The following is a 25,303-nucleotide window of genomic DNA, read 5'->3' as shown; positions in this document are numbered from 1 at the left end:
TATAGTGGTAGTTACCTGCTAAGGAACAAGTTGTGATAAAATATAACTGTCTCCATAAACAGCAGAACTTAAAGTCCTCCAAGGCACATTGACACACCCCCTTTTACCAGTCAGTAGGCTGGTAATTACTAAGCACCTACTTTTTTTAAAAAGGCACTGTATGAAGCCCTATAAGGATGCAAAGAATGTCAAAAAGCAGTCCAAGCTGACTCAAGGAGCACAACATCCAAAGAGGGAGTATCAGTCTTTAAGATTACCCCAAACCTACTCCATTAGTCAATGAACACTTAGAGAACCAGCCCAGGAGGGAGGAGGAATTGAGTTCAAATTTGAACTCAGACATTTGACACTAACTAGCTGTGAGACCCTGGGAAGTCATTTAACCCTGACTGCCTCACATCCAGAGCCAACTCCAGTCACCCGGACCCATATCTGGCCACTGGATCCAGATGACTTAACGTATAAAATAAGGACTCTAACTAAATTTTCCAGAGACAGAATCCACAAAGGGATCCAGTGAGGTAGTTCTCCAGCCCAAGGTAACCTAGAAAATAACAGAAAGGCTCCACTGGGGGGGGGGGGGGGGGGGGGGCCGCCAGAGTGAAGGAACTTCAGCCTCCCAGAGGCTGTGGCTCACAGCAGTGAGGAACCTCTGCCAGAGCAAGTTTGTGAAGCCCAGATCCAGGAAATGGAAGTAGGTGGAGCCTGTGAGCAGGGGCCCCCAGGCAACTGAGCCTCAAGTTGTTAATATTATTATTATTATTTCTTTTTTATTTTGGTTTTTGCAGGGCAATGGGGTTGGGATGGCTTGCCCGGGGTCGCACAGCTGGTTGATTGTTGGGTGTCTGGGGCCAGATTTGGGCTCAGATGCTCCTGATTCCAGGGCTGGTGCTCCATCCACTATGCTACTTAGCTGCCCCTAGTTTCTTTATAATAGAAGACATAAAAATAAGTGAGTCAACTCTGGGAAAGAAAAAAGCAGCCACAACTACAATTGTCTAATCTACCTCACTATTTTGTAGTAAAGTTGGAGTTTCGGTAGAATTCAGCTCTTTCCCTGATTTTCAATTCTTTTAATCTTGAGTGTGATTTCTCTTGCCCACTGAGTCTACTTATAAGGAGGAATCATATCTCTAAAGGCTCTACAATATTTGCTGTGTTTCTAAAAAGCTGAGAATGCTTATAGGGAAAGATTACATATTAGTTCCATTCTATACTTAGAAAATATGTGTGTTTTTTGTCTAGTGGCCTCTAAAAGTAAGTATACTCAGTCTGGGTTACCTGTGGATTTAGGGTAGTTTATAGTATTGCTTTATCTCATTATACTAAATTATAATCAAAACTAACATTCTAAAGTTCATTAAATAATATACCTCATATTCAACTACTCCAATCTTTTATAAATAAAAGATTCACAATAAATATTGACATCTTTTTAATTCCATAACAAAAATTAGGTAAATTTAATGAAAACATCTTCTTAATTTTTCTATTTTTTTTTTACTTTTGGTTAGTTTCTCCATTCACAAAATGACTAGAATGAAAATATGTATTACATTATTGCACATATATAACCTCTATCAAATTGCTTATTGTGTTCCTAAGGAGGAAGGAGAAAAATTAGAAACTCAAAATTTTTTTTAAATTAAAGTTCAAAATTATCTTTTCAACTAGAGAATAAAATATTATTTACATAAATTGAATGAAAAAAATTTGAAGTCAAAATGAAAAACTTTGTACTTAGGTTAAGCATCAGTAATGCTGTTAAAAACTTATCAAAACTTATCATAGGAAAATGGACTGAGAAAATGGTACCAACAAGAGTTTCTCATGACTCTTTTGGGTGAATGTAAAAGGGAGAAAATGGCAAATGAGGCACAGGACTAGAGATCTCCAGGGTCCCTCAACCACATTTCCTACAATGTTCCTTACCCTCAAACTTTTCACTCACTTCCACCTATCCAATCTTGCTATACTTCTATCTCTACAGTATTTTTCTGTCTATTCACCCAATCATGAAATTCTTTTACTCCCATTCTTTTTGCACCACAGCCCTACAATTAGAGCGGTAATCCTAAAATTATTTATAGTAGCTCTTTTTCATAGAGGCAAAGAATTGGAAAATGAAGGGATGCCCATCAATTAAGGAATGGATAAACAAATTATGACTATGAATATGCTGAAACACTATTGTTCTATAAATAATCATGAGAGATGGTACTTCAGAATAGCATGGAAAGACTTGCACAAGCTTATACTGAGTGAAGTGATCAAAACCAGAAGAAAATTAAACAACTATCAGGAACATAAGGTGATGAGCAACTATGATGAACTTGATTGTTTCTGTATTAATAATAATCAAAGAAAATACTAAAAGACTCCAGAATAAGAAGTGAGGAGTTTAAATGTAGATACATGTTTACTATCTTCAATTTTTAAAATAAGTTGTTTTATGAATTGTAACTTTTTTCCTCTTTAAATTTTTTTTCTTCCATTTGGATGTGATTCTTCTTTCACAAAATAATTAATATGGTTCTATGTTTAGCATGGTTATAGATGTAGTGCCTATATTACATTGCTTGATATTAGAGGGAGGAGAACCAACAGGGAAGGGAGGAAAGGAGAAAAATGTAAAATAAGGAATGTTGAAAACTACTATTACAAATAGTTGGAAAAATAAAGAGAAAAATGAGGAAAAGGGAAAAATAAAAGAATAAAAGAATTCCTTACTTCAATCAATACCCAACTCAAGCACCACCTTATAAATGAAGCCTTTCCTGATCTCCCCGTCTACCTTGTATTAAACAGTCAAATCAATAATATATTAAATGCTGACTATATAACAAAGACACAAATGGGATACAAATACAATGAATGGAACGATCACTAATCTTAAAAGAGGCTTACATCCTAAAGGAGGAGACAACAAGGACATATAAATATAAATTTAAACAAAGCTGTTTGATATAAGGCTCTTTAGAAGGGTGGGCATGAGCATTTAGCAGGACAAGGTCAGAAAGGTTTCCTACAAGATGGTGCTTGACTAAGCTACAATGTAAAGACAAACTCTATGACTATGAGGTGGGATTGATGGGTAGATGGGGTGAACTACCAGTGGAAAAAAATACAGACAGAAGCAGTGTGTGAGAAAGAGAAGGGCAGTTTGGAGGCAATGGGAAAGGAGTGAGTAGATGCAGGACAGAAGTCACAAAGTCTGTTCAGAAATAGGGAAAAGTCCCTTGGTGATTGTGTGGAAGCCAGTCTGAAGTCCAAAGAAGGGAGGAAAACCAATTAAGAGGCTGTTGCAATAAAAATGTACATATCTCCCCCAAAAGAAGTAAGCTACTTGAAAGGCAGAACTATTTCTTTCTGGTTGTATCACCAGAGCAGAACACAACTCAAAATTCAGTAAACTCTAGGAGCTTTTTAGGAGTGAATTAATTAAATGTTTGACCAAATACAGCAGACAAATTTTTAAGCTGATAATTTTGTATGACCTGTGAATGAAGGATGCTATAAATATCCAAATGGCCCTTAGCAGAAAAAAGATCCACAACACATCCCCCCAGCCTAACAAGGCCTGACACATTAGCCAGTTCTCATTATATGCTGGCTTGATTGATTTATCTAATCAACATCACATGAAGTGAATAACTTGATTTGTGGCTGAAGAAATTCACATTCCCACCAATCCACCATCTATTAAGGTCAGAAAACCCACCTCCTAATATTTCAGTGTGCCCAAGATCCGAAGGACCAAAGAGTAAGGTGCAGCATTACTGATTCAGGTTATGAGCATGTTTTTTTCTGCACAAAGTCTGTGACTACTGCCAATTACTGTCACAACAATTTATTTCATAATTCCAAAAAACCCCACAAATTTTTACCCTTCTGATGTTCTACAATATTCATTGTCTGATTCCTAGGTAAATCAGTATATATTTAAATATAAAAAATGGTTACATATTTAATAAAAATACTAAGTTTATCCACTACGCCACTTAGCCGTCCCCTATGCATCTTTCAAAATCCCATTTCTTTTTGGCCAGAACTTAGAATATAGAGGGCTTATTCCCAAAGATATTCCCTCTTTTTTTCAGTGTCCAAGATTGAGAGTAGCATTTTTGTTTTGAAATTGACTTTTTAAAAATTTTTTAGGTTTTTGCAAGGCAAACGGGGTTAAGTGCCTTGCCCAAGGCCACACAGCTAGGTAATTATTAAGTGTCTGAGGCCGGATTTGAACTCAGGTACTCCTGACTCCAGGGCCGGTGCTCTATCCACTGCGCCACCCAGCTGCCCCTGAAATTGACTTTCAACAATAAATTTTAAGCTTTGCAATTCTATGTTTCTTAGATGCAGGCTTATCTTAAATCTTTTTCATTCTTTGATTACACATACATGTAATTACAAATCAAATAAAAATGCAAGCCCCTTCCCAATACAGTTCTTAAAAGTCAATTCAATCTCATTGTTTCTCTGAATAAGTCTTAACCCCCTCCCTCCTCTCCTTAAATTGAAATGTTAAAAGAGTGACAATTATACAATCTTTTGGATTAAACTAGGGAGCTAAATTAAAGTTAAAACTATGCAATATTTTGCACACAAGATCAACAGATTAGAAACAACAGGGTTAGATGAAAAAGCATCTAGTATATTTTTCTCCCTTTGTGAAAATCAACTCTAAACAGTGGCCAGATGGAGGGAAAATGTTTTTTTTAAATAATGTTCATCTGAGGAACCTAATAAAGCCTCCAAGCATCAAAACACTTCCTTACACCTAAATTTCTCATAGTACCGTAAGACCTCAATGCTACCTCTTTCAGAAAACAAAATATTACTTACTGTATAGATAAGGGCTGTCCAATATTACCTTTTAAAAGTTTTTATTGGGGGCGGCTAGGTGGCGCAGTGGATAAGAGCACGGGCCCTGGAGTCAGGAGTACCTGAGTTCAAATCCGGCCTCAGACACTTAATAATTACCTAGCTGTGTGGCCTTGGGCAAGCCACTTAACCCCACTGCCTTGCAAAAAATAAAAATAAAAAAAATTTTTACAGAAACAAAAGCATTTAATAAACCCACAGTGGGTCACATAAAATCAGACAGGCCGAATGTGGCTATGTGTTGCATTTTGGACAGGAGGAGGAGGAGGGGAAGAGGAGAAATGATAACCATAAAAAAGGTATAATTCTGATATGGACCAAAAAACCTCCATCTCAAAAGAGGAAAATAACAAAATGCCTACTCAACATAGCTTCAAAGGGTTTTATATATTAGTCTCAAATGCAAAAAGACCTCTTAGAAGAGTTCAAAAAGTATTTTTAAAAACCAAAGGAAAAAAAAGGTCAGCTAAGACAAATCATTAATGCAGACTAACTACAGGGCCAACAAAACTTTACCACTTTTAACTGTGATTATTCAAAGTCTAAAACAAGTAGATAGGAAATATAAGCAACCTTAAAAAATAAACAAAAATAATATTAAAATATGATCAGTCCTACAAGGTTTCTCAAAATAATACTAATTCTCAAAAGTACAAAAAACTAATATTATTCCCAAATGATCAATCCAATACTGAACAAAGATAAAATATTTGTTTCCACTGTTTTATGCACTCCTACCTACTCTGAGAAGGCAGTCTTAAGTGCTTTTTAATCCCAGAGATAACTATGTCTGACACAGAATTCAGACAACTTAAGAGAACACAACCAGGATACAGTCAGAAAGAATACAGTATAAGACTATAGAAGTGATTCATTGATAACCTAATTACTATCACTTAATGCCATTAATGTCACTAATACTGAAGGCCACCATAATTTTTCAAGGATATAAGCTGAAATCATAACAACTGTAGCAAACACATAAAGTCATTTAATTAAAATTTTCAGTGAGACCCAAGAAAAACAATTTGTAAAATAATTAGTATTTTCACAAGATCTTTGCAAAGCAATGCAACAAACAAACTGATATTTACCGATTCCATAGTTGAAAGCAGTCTTTTATCAGGATGTATAGATTAAATCCAACAGGAGAATGTCACAAAGCAGTTGTAATTCTGAAACAAAAGAACAAAATTAGTAAAAGAAAATATTACCTTGTTAATTACATCATTCAAAAGGAAAATCTTCTCATTTGGACAAAACATTCAAAGTAAAATATGTTAGAACTTTAAAGCTAGTGTTGTGCCAAGGAAATCTGCCAAGTCCCCAGGATCACCAATAAGGTCACACACATCTATCTACTCACAAACCCTTCCCCCTCCTAATACATCACTCATAGTCCAATACTGTGGGCCCAAGCAATAGTCATAATACGGCTTCCAGAATAATGTTCGTTGATGGGGTAGATCTTCAATGAGGCCCATCCTGATCTTACACATAATAAGCAATACACATTTAATTACACTTTTACTTAGAATACTCAATATCTATTGAAAATCAGGGACTGAGAAGGCGAAATTTAGCACACTATCAAATTGCGCAGCTTTGCAACTTTGTTCTCATTCTCCAACCCTAACTGGCATGCATTCACATCATGTCTAAATCTTGCCATTCTCCCCACATCCCCCAGTTCCTATTGCTGTCAGGTGCCTCACTGTACAACCCAGTGTCATCTTTGACTCCTCATTCTTCCCCCAACTCTTTATCCAATCTGCTGCTAAGGGCTGTCCTCTGGTTGTAATATCTCTTATTATGCCTCCTTCTCTATGATTCTATCACTAACTTGGAACAGGTGAGAGAGCTGGCAGATCTGTCTCCCTGACTAAAATCTCTACTAGTCCAGTCAATACTCTAAAATACATGTTTAATTTTGCTATATCAATTATATGACCTCCAGGGTTTGACAATAAAAACCATTCATAACCCAGTCTTCATCTTCCCTGGCCCACAGTCCAGTGATGTCAGTCTCCTTAACTCTAGGCACTATAAACAACTATCCCCTCCAATTCTCTCCCCTCATTTCCATCTACTGGACTCCTTGCCATCTTTCAAGTTCTCACCAACATCCTTCCTCTACTACAGGGGTGGGAAACTTTCATGAAATAATTTGGTCTAGAGCTGCCAAGACAACCCCAGGTGAGTCTCAAAATTCAATAAATCTAGGAGCTGTTCAAGGGTGAATTAACTAAATGTTTGACCAAATAATGTTAAATATCCAAATGGCCCTTAGCAGAAAAAAAGTTTGCCACCCCTGCTTTAGCAGAAAGCCTTTACCAATCACCCTTAAAGCTAAAACATTACTCTTAATTGTCTCCAATCTGTCATCTTTATCTTGCTTGTTCACAGTTTATGCATGTCCTCTTCTTTCCCATTTAAGACAGTGAGCTCCTCGGAGAAAAAAGGCTCGGCATGCACAGAGGTGTTTAGGATAGGGACAAGAATGAGAGAAAAGCTGGTTTTTCTGCTTCTGACCCATAGTAGGAGTTTCATGTCATCAAATGTCTCCCATGTGTTTTCACTACATTCTCACAGTCACCTATAATAGTTCAGGCCCTCAGGCTCTCTCCTGGATAAAAAGAGAGCACCTGATCTCCAGGAGCTGAACCTAAGAAGGAAAACAACTGTGGGGGTGAAGAAGAAATGATCTTCACACACATTCCATACATATAAAGAAAAATAACTACCAAAGGCTAAGCCATAAAACAAAGAAGATTGGCAAAAGGCTCTACTGTAGAAGGTGCAATTTAAACCTAGACTTGAAGGAAGAAAAGCAGCCCAAGCAAAGAAGGAAAGTAAATAAAAATCCAAGGATGGACTATCTGTGTGTCACTAGAGAACCTGGAAGGGGAAAAACTTCAGAAGATGGAAAGGTAAGAAGGAGGTGGAGAATGGTTAAGCAACAAGTGTTTTTAAGGCCAAAGAGAAGACTTGCTATTGATCCGAGGGACAGGGAGTCACTTTTTTTTGGAGTATTTGGAGTGAAGAGCTGACATAGTCAGATCTGCACTTGGCAAATGGATGGAGAATGAACTTGAGTGGAGATAGACTTGAGATAGGCAGACAAACTACCTGAAGCCTACGATAATCCAGGAGTGAGGTAATGAGATCCCACATCAGGGGTGAATTTTTATTTTCTCTGAAAGTTGGGGGGTTGGGGGCAGCAGTTAAGCAAACAGGACATATTAGAATTTGCTTCCAGCTCATAATTATGTGAATGATCCTGTTTTCGAAATACCTGAAGGATCTATAATATCTTTTTCCATCACTTGATCACACCAAAATCTCTTTAAGATTTAGTCCACAAATAGAATCTTTTAGAAGATCACAAAAGGTCCCTGGGCTTTTGTCTCTTTCAGTAACTTTTTATCTAGTCTAGTCTGAGTCTTTTAATCTCTCTCTCCTTTCTAAACTCATCCAACATCACCACATGCTGAACAGACATTTTCAATAAGATAACCTAGAGGTATCTCAATCTGAAAAAGTCCAAAATAAAACTCACTCTCTTCCTCCTGAAACTTATCCTCCTGATTTTCCCTATTTTAATCAGAGGAAGTACCAGTCTTCAAGTCATAGATTGTTTCACCTCAAAATCTTCTTCAACTCACTGCTCCTTCACCCCATATTTGCAATAATTGGACAATCTTATAAATTCTACCTCCACGACTCTCAAATCCATTCCCTTCAAACGTGGGCACCATCATCACTCAAGATACAATCACCTGTTGACTAAACTCCCTGTTCCAGGTCTTTCTCAGATCCATCCCCAATCCAATCCATGCCAAAGGGGTCCTCCTAAAACACAGATCTGACAATACCATATCCATGATCAATAAGCTACAGTGTCTCCCTGTCACCTCTAGCACCCAACATAACTGCTCTCTTTGGCTGAGGATTCAAAGACATTCATAAACTGGCTCCAATTCGACCTTTCTAACCATTATTGTATCTTCCTTCTCCCTCTTCTTTTTCCATTCTCTGTCATAGGACTACTGGTCATAGCAAACAGTACATGCATTGGTTCAAGCTTACATCCTGCCAACAAAGGATTATGGGTTGTCTAAGTTCCACAGAAGACAGGAGAATTCCTGAACACAAAGCTAAAACCAAAGGAATGTAAGTGATTGATCCTCTTCCCTCCCCACCCCCCTTTTCTCCATAATCTTAAAAACATGAGTCAAACTGTCAATAAACATTTATTAAGCACTTAACTGTATTCCAGGCCTGTAAACTAAGTTACAGAGGCAAAAAAAAAATCAGACCCTCCAAACACCTAGGTAATGGGAGGAGATTCATAATGTAAACAGGGATACACACACACACACTACATATAGGATAAATAGGAGAGATACAAGAGTTAGGAAGAGTTCGGAGAAAGGCGACTCTGCCTGGAGAAGAGGGAATTTTAGTTAGAACTTAAAAGGATGCTAGTAGATAAGAGATGAGGAGGCCAGTATTACTGAACTGAAGAGTCTTGAAGGGAGGAAAATGTAGGAAGACTAAAAATGTGCCCCCTTCCCACTCCAGGTTAGAAAGGACTGTGAACACCAAACAGAGGATTTTGTATTGGATCTTGGAGGCATTGAGGAAAAAGTCAGAGAACTTGAGTTCAGAAAGAAGGATTAGAGTCCTCTTATTGATTATGTATCAAATAGAAATCTGACACTTTCCCCCTAATGGGTTCTAAAGGGATTCATAAAAGTTTTAATTATCTGGAAACAAATTCCCTTAGCTTTTGGTCCTAAAAGGATTCTAAAAACTAAATCTCCCAAAAGCATTTCAATAAACGAATTTTCATCCTATGTCTTTGGTTTTCAAATTCCATGTAGTATTACCTAGAAAGGAGCATGTTAGAAACTCAAATAAACATGGAAATAAAATAAAGACCCACAGATTGCTTTCCATAGGGGTTGGGGGAAAGTAAGATCAGGAGAAAAATTATAAAACTCAAAACTCAAATAAAAAAAGTGGTATCTCTGCATTGAAAATTAAATTACTCTATTCAGTAATAGAATTTTTTCTATAATTCCATGAAGGAAAAATGCAAAATTGACAAACTGTTGATATCAAAAATATGAAACAGCACATTTAAGGAAATTACTTATGCGAGGTGAAATGTAAGAACACTGATTTCCTGTCTTTTAACAAAAAAAAAAAACAACCCTGAGAGAAAAGTTGAAATAAAGAGTGTGGGGGTTCCCAGTCAAGGAGAAGAGAGATTGGCTAGAGGTCAATTAAAATGTTAGGAGTACCAAAAGGATTTCTACATTCCATGATTTTGAGGCTTTATTTCCATTCCAGTTCATTCAATTTGATTAACAATTCAGAATACTCTGAAAGTCTTGCATATGCATAGTTGGCCCTAATTCAGTCTTACTGGTGACCTCCAGTACTGGAATGTATTAAGTATTTAATAAATCCTTACTAAGAAAAATGATTCAATCATAAAGACAGAGAGTAAAGATGTTCAACACTTCCTATTAAAAATTCATTTGAATCATTGTGTAGACATCATGAATTTAAGCTCTGACCAATACAAAGAGAAGAAAAGATACCTGTAAGCTGATGAGGGCTCACTACTGTTTCAAGTGTAAATAAAATTAAGATGATCATGGAGGGGTGGGGGGTGGGGGGTAGGACTTGTTCTGAGATCAAAATGGTTTGAAATGACTGCTTCTTAGAATGACAACCTAACTGGATGAAAAGTTTACCTATAGTTTCTACTTCAGACCAGGAACTGTCTCTCTTGCATATTTCTAATTTAGTTGGCAATGCCTGGAAAGAAAAGGCTCATAAGGATTTCTTTCTGACTAGAAAATTAGACAATCCCTTTTGGACAGTCTTTTTGAAATTCAGGTCTACAAACCCTTACTCCAGGAACTTTTCCTTAGGATTAAAATTCCTAGAGCTACATTTCTCAAACATATAGAATGGAGTCAAATTTAAAGAACCATTCCCCAATCAATACAATCTATTTAAATCATTTTTTTTAAATGTCCTAACTAGGAGGTGCCTAGGTGGTGCAGTGGATAGAGCACCGGCCCTGGAGTCAGGAGTACCTGAGTTCAAATCCAGCCTCAGACACTAAATAATTACCTAGATATGTGGTCTTGGGCAAGTCACTTACCCCCTTGCTTTGCAAAAAAAAAAAAAAAACCCAAACTAAAAAAAGTCTTAACTTTACTGATAGGAGAAATGCAGGTTGCAATAATTCTGAGGTGCTTTGCATCTATTGGATTGGCTAATAAGGCAGAATAAGAAAATGAAAGATGTTGGAAGGAGTGCAGGGAAATGAGACATTGATACATTGTTGGAGGAGTCGTGAAATGATACAACCATTCTATAGAACAATTTGGAACGCTGTGCAATGGGCATGAAATATTGGGAGGGAAGAAATCTATATATATAGGGCCAGGGGCTGGAGATGGAGGGAATGCTCTGTGGTTGGAAAATGATGAACAAGATGTACTCACTTATGAACCTTACATGAACAGATCCAAAAGGAAACACATTTTACACAAAGTAACAGCAATATTACAAGAGGATCATCTGTAAAAGAGCACTGCTGTGATGCAAGAGAGAACTCTGAAGAACTTATTATAAAGAATGCTATACATACCAAAGACAGAGCTGATAGTGTCCAAATACAGACTGAATCATGTTTTTTTTTCCACATTATTTTTCTTGAGGTTCTCTTTTTTTGAGGGAAGTGTATGTTTACTATTACAACATGGCTACTGTAGTAATGTTTTCCATGACTACACATTTTTAACCCATACCAAGTAACTTGTTTTCTCAATGAAAGGTAAGTAGGGTGGGAAGAAGGGAAAGAATTTGGGACTCACGTTTTTAGAAGTGAATGTTGAAATCTGTTTTTGCATGTAACTCGGAGGAAAAATAAAAACAAATAAAAATTTTTAAAAAGTCCTAGGACTAATCAATCCTACTATTACCAATCAGTTCCAAGTCAATATTTTTGGTACCTAAAGAAATTATCTTTTCTGTATCAGTGACACTGTCCATTCCTATTGGTGCCTGTAGTACTTAGTCCCTTGATTTGTAATTGCATAAAGAATTCAATTTTTTCAACCTTTGTCTTAAGTCCAGTTCTGCTCTCCTTAACACACATTTTGTATGGGGAACTGTTTTGTTTTTTTAAAAAAACATTCACCTTGCAAAGGAAGTCTTAAAACTCACTGCATCCAAATACCTAATCCTCCAGTATTCTGATTTAACAATTTAACGTCTTATAGATAAGTGAACATCTGAAAGAAGGGCTACAGCTGCTCAAAGAGCTACATTTTGGCCATCTGAACCAATAATTTAGCACTGGCAATTCCATATTTAACAAAACAAAATCACTGTAGTAAGCCATGAAATGAAATCATCCCTCTCTTAATAGAAACAACAATAAACATTTCTTAAAGGAACTACAGGACAGACCAAACACAGGGCTAAATAACTTCTATTCCTTAAAAATAAATTTCAAAATAAAATCTAAAATAATTTGAAAGCTTAAGTCAAAGTCCCCAGTGTCCAATTGCAAATGGTACCAGGTAAGAAAATTTATTTATTATCATAAAAGTCAAATATTCTCTTTTCAAAACACCTAAGAATGTTATTGAAATCCAACAAATACTTTTTGGCATAAAGGGGTGAGGAAGAGGGAAGAATTACTGAAGCCAAGTGGGAGACATTCCAGAAAAGGCCAGGGTTTGTGTAATAAAAAGTAGGGTATTGAATGCAAGATATTATATATAAGAATTACTTATAGATAAGAAGTCTCCCCTTAAGGATCCAAGTGTTAAATTTTCAATTTCATTATTTGACCAGGAGAAGAATACCACCACATAAAAGATTTAAGATTGTCTTCAAAAGGACGTTTTAGCTAGCAGAGAACCTTGTTATTGAAAAAAGTTGTATAATCCAAAAGTAAATAATGTTAGAGTAGTAATAAAAAAGCACAAATCATCTACTTCCCATTCACTGTTCCCCAAAATTTGGATGCCCTCCATCATCAAACACTTCTAAAGAAATAACCTAGGAGAGATCTGTGCAGTGGAAGGGGTGGGGGGAGATGTTTAGGGATAGGATGCTGGATGAGACAAGCAGTACTTAAGTACATGAACAGATGCAGGAAGCAGAACCAGGAGAACAATGTACACATTAACTACAACACTGTGAGATGATGAACTCAATTGCTCTCCAAAGTTCAGTGATGAAGAACAATCCTAAAACATTTGTGATGGAAAATGCTATCCACATCCAAAGAAAAAATATGAAGGGGCAGAGCCTAGATGGCAGCAGGTAGTACTCTTAGGTAGAGCTCTCTCCAAAATATTTCAAAAACATTAAAATTATGACTAAATTTTCAAGAGACAGAACCCACAGAAAGGTCCAATGAGGCAATTCTCCAGTCCAAGGTAATCTGGAAAATAGCGGGAAGGCCTGTGGAGCCACCCCAGCAGGAGACACCCGGCAACTGCTCTTCTATGGCCTATCCTTTCCTCTATCACTCACATCCCTTATCCCCTCCCCCTTTCCCCTTCTCTTCTTTTTCTTCTAGATGTCTAAACCCTAGAATGTATATACTGTTTCCTCTCTGAGCTATTTCCAAAGAGAATGAAGGTTCCCTCATTTCCCCTCGCCTTCCCTCCTTCCATACCACTGTAAAAGCTACATGAAATATTTTTACATGAGATATCTTAGCCTATTCTAGCTCTCCTTTCTCTTACTCCCAGTACATTTCCCTTTCACCCAATGACTCCACCCAAGATAGATCAGAAAAACTGTATCAGAACATGGACTAAAACAATTTTTTCTCTTTTTAATTTATTTTTCATAAGATTTTATATTTTTGTCAGGGATGGGGTATTATGTTTACTCAAACAAAAATATTTTAGTAATGTGTAAATAAATTAAAGAAAATTTGAAAAAAAACCACTATGGTGTTTGAACACAGACCAAAACATACTATGGTCACCTTTTTAAAACTTCTTTTTAAAAGCTTCGGATGGTTTTCTCCCCTCCTGTAGTTCTGATTCTTCTTTCACAACAGGACTAGTCTAGAAACATGTGGAGCATGATTGTACATGTACAGCTTTTCCTAGATTGTTTGGCACATGGAGAGGGGGAAGGGAAGGGAGGGTGGTAGAAAAATCTGAAATGCATAAACTTGCAAATGGATCAATGCTGAAAACTATCTTTGCACGTAATTGAAAAAATAAAATAAAATCAACTAAAAATCTTAGCCCAAACTTTTATAAGGGAATAAACTGAAGCCTAGAAAGGGTTCCACATTCATAAATGGAGATATCGCTAACTTACTCTACACTAATACTTTAAAAAATATATATATATTTATTTAAGGTAATTGGATTAAGTGATTTGCCCACAGTCAAACAACTAGGCACTTATTAAGTGTCTGAGGCTGGATTTGAACTCAGGTCCTCTTAACTCCAGGGCAGGTGTTCTATCTACCAAACTCCCCTAGCTGCCCCCTACAATCGTTTTCTTCTAAAGTCATCAACAAAGGGGCAGCTAGGTGGCGTAGTCAGAGGAGTACCTGGGTTCAAATCTGGTCTCAGACACTTAATAAAGACCTAGCTGTGTGGCCTTGAGCAAGCCACTTAACCCCATTTGCCTTGCAAAAACCTAAAAAAAAAAAACCAGTCATCAACAGGGATCAGAGCAAAGATGGAGGCAGGAGAACAGCCTTTCCTAGGAGATCTCTCCTCTAAAAACCAATTTAGGTCAAGTGGATAAAACAATTCAAAAGTTATTGAGGAGAAGAAAGTTTTAAAAAACAAAACTAGTCAGGTGGAAATGGAGTTAAGAAAGCTATCTCTAGAGAGGAAAACAAATCCTTCAGATGTAGAATGGAGCTAAAGGAAGCTGATGACTTTGCGAGGAATCAAGAGAAGATAATTCAACACCAAAAGAAAATGTGAAATATCTCATTGGAAAAAACAACTCATCTGGAAAACAGATCCAGGAAAGATAATTTTAAAATTATTGGGCTACCTGAAAGTCATGATCAGGAAAAGAGCCTTGACCTCATTTTTAAAGAATTTCTACAGGAAAACTGCCCTGATATCCTAGAAGCAGAGGGTAAAATAGAAATTAAGAGAACTGACCAATCTCCCCTGAAAGAGATCCAAAAATAAAAACAATCACTAAGATTATAGCCAAGTTACAGAACTCCCAAGTCAACGAGAAAATATTACAAGAAGCCAGAAAGACACAATTCAAATATCATGGTGCTACAGTCAGGATCACACAGGATTTAGCAGCAACTGCATTAAGGGCTAATAGGGCTTGAAATATAATATTCCAAAAGGCAAAAGAGCTTGGAATGCAAGTGAGAATCAACTACCCAGAAAAAGTGAACATACTCTTCCAGGGGAAAATGGACTTTCAATGAAAAAGAATGAACCAGAAAGCTTGATCTTTAAGTATAGGAGTCAAGTGAAGCATAAAGAGGGTGGACAAGAAGGGTAAATTAAGAAGAACTTGATGATGAACTGCATGTATTCCTGCATGGAAAGATGATACAGATAATATGAAAGATCTCATTTAATAGAGCAGGTAGAATAAGGTACAATATATTGTAAAAATGGAGTCAATGGATGAAGGGAGTAAGAGAAAGGAGAGGTAGAATAAGGCTATGATATTTCATGTAAAAGAGTGAAGAAATAGCTTTTGCAATGGCATGGAAGGGAGGAAGGTGAGGGGGAATGAGGGAGCCTTTATTCTCATCAGAAATGGCTCAGAAAGGAAACAGCATACATATATAATATTGGAATAGAAATCTAGAAGGAAATGGGGAACAGGGCAGAGGAGGGGTGATGTCGGTGATAGAGGAGAGAACATACCATAGGAGAGGATAGTCACATATAACACATTTTCTTTTTTACTTTTTGCAAGGTGGTAGGGAGTGGGTGGCCTGTCAGGGACCATGGGGCCAGGTGATTGCTGGGTCTCTGGGGTGGGATCTAACCTTGGAGTCTTTTGGCCCCAAGGTCAGTGTTCTGTCTGCTGTACCATTCAGCTGCCCCACAGCACATTTTTGAGGAGAGAGAAAATATGATACATGGTAGTGGGGAGGAATGGACGGAGGGATGTACAATCAGCAACAGCAACTGTGGAGAAATATGAAGTAACTTCTATGATGGATTTATGATAAAGAATGTGATCCACCTGAGACAAAGCTGATGGTATCCAAACAGAGACTGAAACACATTTTTTTTCTCTCTTTCATTTTATTTCTCATGAGGTTTTTATTTTTGTGGGGAGAGGGGTATTATTTTTACTCATACAATAAGAATATTTTAGTAATGTGTAATTAAAGAAATAAAATAAAAATAAAGTTGCCAGCAATCTGACTCCTAACTGAACTAAAATGGCTCTCTGTTTGCCAATGATCTCTTCATTGTCTAATCTTTTCTTAATCCTCATTCTCTTGACTTCTATGTTTCACACCAACTATCTTTCGCTCTTAGATCTCTTCTCTCTTTATTAGTTTGCATGATGCTGCTCTCTCTTGGTTCTTTTCTGCCTGTCTGACCACTTCTTTCTCAATTTCCTCTAATGGACTGATCTTCATCCATGCTGTGCCAACTTCATCCATGCTGCAATTTTCAACATTAATAGTTTGGTTATTTAACTGTCACTGCTACTTATTAATCTGCTGTTTTTCCTCTATCAACATGACCTCCTTGTGACTTTCATACCTTTAGAGAAACACAGTTAAGTATCCAGAACATAGAAAGACAGGTTTTCTGACCCACAGGACCCTGTAGACCCCAAGCTTTACCTCGCCTGCCTCCCAGTAATACTCACAGGGTTGGGGTCACCTACTGTGCATGGACAGATCACATGTTAATTTGAACTCTTCTCTACAGGTTTTAACTCTTCTATATCACAGCAAACTCAACAACCATCTCCCAGCTGACAAAAGTTAGTGAAAAGCAGGACTCCATTTGGCTCTTCCAATCCATGGTCTTCTCCATCTCCATCCCCTTCTCCATCTCTATCCCCTCATCTTTGGGGGGTCAGGACTGGCCCCAGGGTAGCCAGGTGGGCACAGCTGCTTTCAGGTTTTCCTGTACTGTACTGAACCCTGAACCATCACAGCAGCGCCAGAACTCCTCCCAACCTGTCTCTGTTGGCTATGGAGAGACTTGTACTACACACACACACACACACACACAAAATGCAAGAGTTTTGTAAGGATAGGATGTGAGTCAGACTAGAAAGCCTGGAGGTGATTTCCAAATCTGAGGCTATGGTGACATGTTGTTCTCTGCAAACAGTATTTCAGAGAGACCCGAGCAGTCACCTAGCAGAAAGGAGACATCCTAATAGGCAATCACAATTCGTCCTTCCATACCACATCCTGTCACACTGCCTCTTAGTACTGGGCCCTTCCCTTGGACTCCTGGGGTGACTGTCTTCCTGACTGGTCCATCTACTCCAACTACTACACATTTCATAAATTCAAATAATTGTTGCCTTCAAAGAATTTACTTCTTAGTGGAAGGAAACAACATGAACAAAGTATTAGTTTGGTTTTACATTTTTAGGGGGGGGGGTTATATACAGGGTAAGGAGACAAGTACTGACAACAGTGGGAGAAAGAAAAGGTCACATGAAAGAATTTAAGAGCAAAGAACTTGGGGTGGGTAGGGAAGAATTCAGGATTTGGGTGAGGGAGCCTTAACAGGAGCATAGTCAGGAAGAGAGAATAATGTAAACAACAACAGCAAAAAGTCAGTTTGGTTGGAATGTGCAGTGGAAAAATAATAGAGACTGAGGCTGACAGGGTTGCAAAGAATCGTGATGCTAAAAAGGAGCATTTGATTTGGAGAGTAAATAGAGGGCTGGTGCAACTATTGGTCAAGGAGACATTATGATATAGAAATGGAATAGTATACAACTGTACTTTAAAAGTGATGATTTCAGAAAAACCTGGAAAGTCTTATATGAATTGATACAAAGTAAACAATTTCCTCAGTATTTACTTATAGTAAACTGTAATTGTTAAATAATTATTAACTGACCACCAACACCTACCACATTCCAAAGGAACTGAAGATGAAAAATGTTTTCACCTCCAAATGGAGACTCAAGAGTGGAAATTAAAGCATACTTTTTTAGGGGGGTTTTTTCCGGTTTTTTGTAAGGCAATGGGGTTAAGTGGCTTGCCCAAGGCTACACAGCTAAGTAATTATTAAGTGTCTGAGGCTGGATTTGAACTCAGATACTCCTGACTACAAGGCTGGTGCTTTATCCACTGTACCATCTAGTTGCCCCTAAAGCATACTATTTTTCCTCTCTTTTGCCTGCTACCTCCTAGAATTTGCCTAATGCTGAAATGTTTCTTTGTCTATGTAATGGGTTTTGAACCTGAAAACAAAGAATGGCCTGGTCAGTATTGTATTTTAGGGATGACAGAGCACCTTGGCAGGTGATGATAACTTTGCATTTGAGAATGGGGGAACTAGAACAACAATGGTGGCAACCTTGACAGAAACAGGAAGTATGTAAAAAGGAAGCTTTGGGAATGTTTTGGAACAAAACAGTTTTGTCATGAGAGGAACATTCAGTCTGAAATATATAAGAAAGTTAGGAGAAAGACTAGGGTTAGCACTATGAATCCAGGAGTCACCAGCAGTATAGATGATCAATTATCAATGAGAACCAATAAGATCATTAAGGGAGAGAATGGAGTGGGGTAAAACACTAATGATAGTCCTGAAAAGGAAGAAAGAAAAACAAAATAGAGGAAAGTAGCCAGGAAAACAAAGAATGGAAGAAATTGCTCAGGAGAAGAAAATGGTCCACAAGTATGAACTGAAAGAGGAGATGCAAGGGAAAGCCATTTTGGACATTGGACACACACATTCTGGTTTTCTAAGAGATAAATTACTATCAACAAAGTCTACCATCAAGCCTACAAAGTTCCTTTTCTTTTGCAAGGCAATAGGGTTAAGTGCCTTGCCCAAGGCCACACAGCTAGGTAATTAAGTGTCTGAGGCTGAATCCAGGTACTCCTGACTCCAGGGCCGGTGCTCCATCCACTGTGCCACCTAGTCGCCCCAACAATGTTCCTTTTAATTGAATTTTCCTCATTATTTTGCACACATAAAAGTTAAACACACAAAAAAATTAGTGTACCACCACGGGGTGGGTACAGGGAGTTAAAAATGAATCCTGGGGGCAGCTAGGTGGCATAGTGGATAAAGCACAGGCCCTGGAGTCAGGAGTACCTGCGTTCAAATCCGGTCTCAGATACTTCATAATTACCTAGCTGTGCCACTTAACCCCATTTGGCTTGAAAAAAAAACCTTAAAAAAAAATCCTGACCTAAAAATATATTTTAAAAAAATGAATCCTGAGTTATTCAAACATTACTCAAAAATCCCAAAGAATTCACAGTTCACTATTCAAGCTACTTGAGACAGCTAGATGGATAGAAACTGGCCCTATAAACCAGAAAGAATGAAAATCAAATTCTGTGTCACAGATACTTCCTAGCTGTGTAACCCTGAGCAAATGACTTAACTGCCCCCTGCCTTGGTTTCCTCAACTGTAAAATGGGGGGGCACTACAGGATTTATATGATTTCCTTCTATAACACATCCAAAATATCTCAAGTTTGACTTGACTCCAGAGCTTCCTGAAACCAAAGTGGGCTTTCTACCCATTATGCAATATTTCATCTAACCTACCCATTGTGTGACCTTTTTATTGCAAATCTGAATAATCATGAACTATTAACCTCCTGAAATTATTTTGGATTACATGGAAAAAAATTGCTGGACATACATTCATAAGATCTAGATTTGAAACTGGATTCCATTGTTTACTACTTTGATATTTAAGTATTTAAGTATTCAATGTTGAACCAGTCACAACTTCTCCAGGCTTCAATTTCTTCATCTACAATATAGAAGCTCCAAACACTATTCTCTTAACAACTATTATGATTACCATATTCAAAAACTTTCAGGTATGGAAAGGAAACCAAGAACCAACTTTATTTTCTGGTTCAAGAACCTTGAAAAAAAAAATCAAAGAGGCGAATAGGTGGCACAATCAACAGAGTTCAGGTCTTCAAGTCAGGAGGATCTGGATTCAAATGTGACCTCAGACACATGACATGTACTAGCACTAGCTGTGTGACCCTAAGGAAATCAATCAATCCAGATTGCCTTGCAACAAAAAAAAAAGTACCATCCCTGTACATCTCAACTCTCCAAGGAAGTAGCATACATTAAAACATGCAAGAAGGGAAGAATTTCCATTTCAGCATTCAAAAAAGTTGGGAGGAACTTATGTGAAAACTGAGTGATGTAAAATCTAAAACTTAAATAAAAATATTGAAGGCATATTAGATGTCAAAGTGATTATACTACTGTAAAAAGCTTTATCTAGTAATTATAGGTTTGGTTTAAATCTGCACATGTTAAAGATGTCATGAAATTAGTGTTCAAATATTAAAAATCCTTCTAAAGAGAGGACCAGTTTGAATACCTGATGAATTTTCTAAAGAATCAGCCTCTGCCACTTATAGTCCACATTGCATCTAACTTTGCTGTACCTAAATTTCCTCAAGTAAAAAATGGACCTCCAATCACCTCACCATTTCTTCATTTAAGATTCCATGAGCATAAGTATCTAACTAAATCAGCAGTCTAAGACAGATGAAAATCTACATCCGGGGTAACATTCCCTTTTCCATCTAAGAAGTAACAGACTAAACTGTAGCTACCATACCCCATGCCACTGTCAAACCCTGAAAGAGCTGGAATTTTCACCTCTTCATTCATTCAATCAATCAATTGAAAAATATTTATCCAGTCTCTCTCATGTGCTTTGGCACTGAGTTGTTTAAGTGTTGGGGGATACAAAAATAGAAAACAGTCTCCAATTTCATAGTTTCCTTTGGAGAGAAAAAGCAACAACAAGGACACAATTTGATTTAAGTATACTACTATGTGAACAGAAGACTATGTTTCAGGTTGGAGGGAAGAAGGGAAAGACAGGGTTATATATTTTATGACTGGTATTAAAGTCAAATGGGGTTTCCTTTATTTTAGTCCCTTTACAGGAGGACACAAAATTTAACCAAAAACTGTTTAATGAATTCAATACTCAAAATATTTATTCCCTTGTAAAAATGGCTATTACTAACATTTTTATAGCAGCTTTCTGATAATAAATACTCAGTGCTTGGACCAAATATTTAAAAAACATTCATTATAAACGACTAATTTTCTAGTGAGAAAGCTTAAGATCCTTTCCTATGCACGAAAACACAGTTTTGCTACATATTTCAAACCCTAGGAAATTTATCCTGAATACGTAGTTTAGTCAGAAACCTTTAAAAACATAGTAAAGAAACTACAAAGATGGTCCTTTTCATCTCTAACAGAGAAGCCACCAAACTCTGGGTTCTCAATGAAACTCCCAAGTATAGGTCCTGATGGCCACAGCCTGCACAGCCGGAACAAATATTTGACAGTAACTTGGCCAGGACTGTAGCAGAAATAAAGAGGAGGAGGGTCCAGAAAAGCAGAAGTGTAGCAAAGGAAAAGACCAAAGACAAATCTTAGAGAATATCTACCTTAAAAGGTGAGTAATGAAAGAGAAAGCACTAGACTTGATCAATTGTTTCCAAGACTCAAGGTCTTTCCCCTGATTTGGCAGAAAAACTTATAGAGTTTTAGCAACTGATAGGATGAAGACAAGGCCAAAAGAAAAATTTACTAAGAGTATTATCTCCTTCTACAGTCAACAAGAAACAACAAACCATCAGAGTCCTGCCCTCCTGCACTTGAGGAAAGCCACAGGCCTTTCATTTCCTCAACCCCTAACCTTCCATGTCTTTCTGCCCCAATTTTGACTTTCCCAAGAATGACCACAAAAGTTGAATGCTGACCACCTCACATCCCCAATTCAGCTGGAAACCCAGAGCAGCTTCTCTCTGATCTCTGGACCCCCAGTCACAACTTGCTCCACAAGACCCTTCCTCAGCACAACTGAAATGCAATAGACATACTCATGAGCTTTTTTATATTGTCTCCTCCCAATAAAAATGGAAGCTCACTGAAAGCAAGAATTGCCTCAATTCTCTTTCTGTATGTCTAATACTTGGCAGCAAATGTGCCACATAATATAAAAAAATCAAGCAGAAGAAAATTTGCCTGTACACTTTAATCCCAACATCTAACACACTGAAAACAGCATAATGAGTAGAAAATAGAAACAGGAATCATTTTGTATTTAATCCAAATAGATGTCCTCACTGGAATGGCTAATGGGAGAAGACAAATAACTACAAGTACTGTAAAACAAGGACCAATGGATTCTTTATAAAATAACTTCATATTGGGGCAGCTAGGTGGCCTAGTAGATAAAGCACCGGCCTCGGAGTCAGGAGTACCTGGGTTCAAATCTGGTCTCAGACACTTAATAATTACCTAGCTGTGTGGCCTTGGGCAAGCCACTTAACCCCATTTGTCTTGCAAAAACCTTAAAAAAAAAACTTCATATCACTGGACCCCAGTGGGCCCTTGGTAAAATAACTAGGAATGATGTGAACAAAAGAATCTCCAAGTTTCTAAAACAGATTTCTACAATTGTTTTTAAAAAAACAGTAAAGGGGCAAGCTCTCCTTAATGGAAGTAAATTACTAAAGTCAAAGAGAAATAAAAACAGAAAAGTTAGGCAAATAGAAACACTACAGACAAAGGCAAACAAATTACTCAAAGTTAGCCAATTGTATAAAGCAAAATAAGCATTAACTCAAAGCAAAATTTAAACAAAACCAAGAAATAACTACCTTTAATTCACAAAAGCTACAGTATTTACATTCCTAAAATTAATCCAGAAGAAACCTACCAAAAGAAACACACTAAAATCAACATTTATTAATCAAAAGAATTGTAGAGAATGCTGAAAAGACAGCAGAAGAATCACAAAAAACCAGCCCCCAAAAACTGTCTCAACAAATCTTGAAAATAAATAAATTCTGGTGGGGATCTGACTGGCAATACATACTTTCTAAAAACAAACTGATTAAAAAAACATCAGCTAAAAACTAAAAATTCAGAAATAAATTATAAGAATAATTATTAGAAGGGGTTGGGGGGAGGGGGGGTGTAGGTGATAGAAGAGCAGGAAGATCTTGGGAGAGGAAGTCAGATACAACATACTTCTGAAGAGGAACAGGGTGAAAGAAGAGAAAACAGAATAAACAGGAGTGGGGAGGAATAGAACGCAGGAAATATAGTTAACAATAGCAACTGTGGGCAAAAAATATTGAAACAACTTCTCTGAAGGACTTATGATATAGAATGCAACCCATCCCAGAGAAAGAGCTGATGTCATCTCAACACAGTTCATTGAAACTTTTTTTCCTTTTTCTCTCACTTTATTTTTCTTAAGGTTCCTCTATCTTTGTGGGGGAAGGGGGACTAGGTTAATTTTTTACAATCAGACTATTTGGAGTAATGTGAAAATAAATAAATAGAATAATTACTGGGATAAATTAAAAAAAATTATAAGAAGGCCCAACAGCAACTGATAGGCAGCAAACACCAAACAAGTAGGTAAGAGGTCTTGGGATCAAAACTAGACTTGTAAGGTTTTCAGGAAACCACCTCAACAGCCTAATGCACATATATTTTCACTTGTAAAATGGAAGAGTGTGATTAAATAATTTCTAAAGATATATTTCTATTCTGTTCTTACATATTGACATCAATTTGGAAAATCTCTCAAATACCAACACAAAAATGACAAAATGTAAAGAAATGAATCAATATATCCTTTGCACCAAACTGATTGCTAAAGTCACCATTTAATGACTAGCTCAAGAAACATTACAAATAGCCATATTTAAGCCAGCAAAACAAGGAAATTATGGAACCCTTCTATTTGGAATGTATCCTTATAACTTAGAAAATTCTTGGCTTTCTTCAAAGTGAAGCTCAAGCACCACCATCTTGCAAGGGGCCTGCTCTCCCCCCAGCCCAGCTATTTCCTCTTTGTCTCCCTCAGAATTGAAGTTGCACCTACCTGACTAAAAGGTCTTAGAAATGCAGGGCAATGAGCTGGTAGGAAGGCTTTCCCTTCTGGCCTCTTTATCCTCAGTTCAGGTCTAGGACATGGCAGCTGCTATGCTTCCCATCTGAAAGCAAGCAAGATGAAGGCAGGCAGCAGGAGGAAGGATTCTTTTTGGTCACTTCAGAGTACTGCGCCCAGGCTTACACTAACTCAGTGATAGCTAAAGGCCACACTACCTTCTATCCAGGAGCACCATCATCCCTTAAAACCCCCAAAACTGCACCAACTCCAATATTTTGGCCTTACTATGTGACAAATGCTAGAGAACATAATGCTTTAGTGATTTCCTCCTGAATTTCCATTAAAGCAACTTATACTGCCCAATAAACATTTCACTAATTTCAATAAGAAAATCTGAAAAACAAAAAATAGATATAATTATGGGAATGTGACAGGAAAAAATTTTAATATTAAAAAAGGAACGAATATTGAATAATAACATCTAACCTGTATATAGTTTGTCCTCTGGGCTACACACTGTGCTAAGCACTTAACAAATATTTGATTCCATCCTTCCTCTAAACCCTGGGAATTGGTGATATTCTGATTTCACAGTTGAAATGATGGGTTCCCACAGCTAATAAGTGTCTAAGAATCACACTGGAACTCAAGGCTCCCTGATACCATGCTCCATTCACTGCACCCATTAGCAATCAAACTAAAAATACCACTGAGTCAGAACAGCAGAAAACAGAGAGCATTGCAGACATGAGGGGCAACCCAGAGAAAACGAAAAGATGAGAAATGAGTGTCTGAGGCCAGGAGCACTGGACACAAGGGGACACACTGGGAAGGAAAGGTCTGCAAATGCAGAAGGAGAATAATTTAGGAAGGGCTTTGAAGGCCAGGCAGCATTTTGTATATCAAATACAGGTGATGGGGAACCATGGAAATTTAATGAGTATGGGATAACTCCATTGACCTTGAGCTTTAGGAAAATCATTTTAGTGGCTGAATGGAAGTAGACTGGAGTGAGAAGACACTGAAGCGGAGCAGGTCCATCTGCATGCTATTGAAGTAAAAGAGAAAAAGAAATGGGAGATGTAGAGAAGTACAGGAGTTCACAAATACAAGAAAAGGAAAGAAGAAATATCATCAGGGAGAGGAAGTACAAGAAGAGAAGAAATGCCCACCCCCCCACCCCCACCAGCATGCAACTAGGTGGTGCAGTGGATAGAGTACTGGCCCTGGAATAAGGAGGGCCTCAGTACAAATCCCACCTCAGACATTA

General features: G+C 37.5%; 1 protein-coding gene across 4 annotated transcripts in view; it reads right to left on the bottom strand.

Moving 5' to 3' along the window:
- Positions 1–25,303, bottom strand: part of ANKRD11 (ankyrin repeat domain containing 11) — a 347,116-nt gene that overhangs the window by 251,465 nt on the left and 70,348 nt on the right. For 2 of the 4 annotated variants that reach the window (XM_074200999.1, XM_074201025.1), the window contains exon 2: positions 5,976–6,056. The gene's annotated coding sequence lies outside the window, so the exon portion shown is untranslated. Of the gene's footprint in view, positions 1–5,975; positions 6,057–24,024; positions 25,192–25,303 lie in introns of those variants that run through there. The other 2 variants (XM_074201017.1, XM_074201007.1) reach the window with 2 other exon arrangements.

Source organism: Macrotis lagotis, chromosome 1, assembly GCF_037893015.1.
Source record: "Macrotis lagotis isolate mMagLag1 chromosome 1, bilby.v1.9.chrom.fasta, whole genome shotgun sequence".
Taxonomy (NCBI): domain Eukaryota; kingdom Metazoa; phylum Chordata; class Mammalia; order Peramelemorphia; family Peramelidae; genus Macrotis; species Macrotis lagotis.
This window is presented reverse-complemented; position numbering and strand designations above follow the sequence as displayed.